Here is a 1559-nt window from a genome sequence, read left to right on the forward strand (position 1 = left end):
TGATGATGATGGTGATGATGATGGTGATGATGATGGTGATGATGATGGTGATGATGATGGTGACGGCTTCTTTTGGGCCAGAGAAGCACTGGGAAGAAGTGGGAGATTACGACTCCTCCCCGCCTCCCTACCTTCCCCTTTGTACCTCGGAATCTGCCCCTCCCCGTGGGCCTGAAGCGGAGCCCCCAGCCCAGCCCCGCTCAGTCTCTCATGCCTCAGGCACGGGCTACCCACCAAGGAGCTGTCATGCCCCTCCCCCATCCCGCCAGTCACACCCGCTCCGCCCTGCCCCTCCCACTCTACCCTCCCGGTGGTAACAATAGGGGTTCTCCAGCCCCAAAGACAACCTCTGGCCTCCCGGACCTGATCACGCGGGACTATGGTCCTCACAACAGACTCACGTAGCCTCTCCCTAGCTCAGGGACCTCTTCCGGTTTTGAAGACGTAGGGCTTGCGCGCAAGCGCACTCAAGGAAGACGGGAAAATACGCATGCGCGCACGCACGCCAGCCTTTCCCAGAATTTTTATGAGAAAGTACGCATGCGTCGGAGCGTTTGCCAGGATTTTCATGGCGCCTCTTTAACCTTCCCCCACATTCCGCCCCCATTTCCCACAGGTTCCGGAGGATGTGGCTTCTCCCAAAGTTCCTGACTGGTCACCAGCTTGTTAAAACAGGACCTGGGGTCCCGGGGGTCGTTAGACTCAAACTCCTTACTAGCGCTAGGCCAGGGAGGGCAGAGAAGAGGCGGGATGCAAAATCGCCCTTGCCAATCAGCGGAGAACTACTCTTTCACCACTGGGAGGACACACTTCCGTCTGCCAATCAGAAGCTACGCTTCCCCCGCCAATCAGAGGGCTCACTTGGCTCAGCCAATCAGAATCCTCTCTTCTCTCTCCTGCCTTTCTCCCGTTTCTGTAGTGTGTCTCCATGGAAACCCTCTAAGCGTCTTTTCTCATCAGCGCCTAGCTGCATAAAGTGCTCGCTACATACCCAGAAGATTTTTGACCTTGTCACACTGAACTTAGTCACTGAAACGCATCATGGCTTTAATCTACTCACCTGAGAAATGGGGATTATAAGACACAGTGGCAAGACCCTAAGCACTTAAAAGACAAGCACCCTAGGAATGTGAGCTGTCCAATACACAAATAAGCGAATCATCGCGGGAAAGCCTGCAGACCATTCAAAAGATCCAGAAAAGCCCATGACACCAAGGTCCCCAAACTTACGAAAACTATTACAAAAGAAGAAAGGAATAAAATCGCTGCCTGCTCAGATCACAAACCAAACAGACTGTTGGGGAAAAAAGCTCTATCACTCACTCAGGATTTCATTAACGTGATAACAGCTAACTTTATTTTAGCAGCACTTTAAGGTTTGCGAGACGCTTTATATGTGTTATCTCATTAGATCCTCACAATAACCCTGAGAGGTTGGTGTCATTATTAATAGCCAGCATTTATATAGTGCTTACTATGTGCCAGGCACTGTGCTAAGCGCTTCACAATCATTACCCCATTTGATCTTTGCGACAATCCTGGGAGGTAGGCGCTATTAT

The 1559-nt window shown here is 51.4% G+C and overlaps 1 protein-coding gene across 1 annotated transcript in view; it reads right to left on the reverse strand.

Annotated features, from left to right (window-relative positions):
• The window catches only part of LOC114041235, a 58706-nt gene extending 58262 nt beyond the window's left edge, over positions 1–444 (reverse strand). The window contains exon 1 of the mRNA XM_027859588.1: positions 364–444. The gene's annotated coding sequence lies outside the window, so the exon portion shown is untranslated. The remainder of the gene's footprint in view (positions 1–363) is intronic.
• Between the last annotated feature and the right edge of the window lie 1115 nt (positions 445–1559).

The sequence above is a fragment of the Vombatus ursinus genome, unplaced genomic scaffold, assembly GCF_900497805.2.
Source record: "Vombatus ursinus unplaced genomic scaffold, bare-nosed wombat genome assembly UNPS02014170.1, whole genome shotgun sequence".
Classification (NCBI taxonomy): Eukaryota; Metazoa; Chordata; class Mammalia; order Diprotodontia; family Vombatidae; genus Vombatus; species Vombatus ursinus.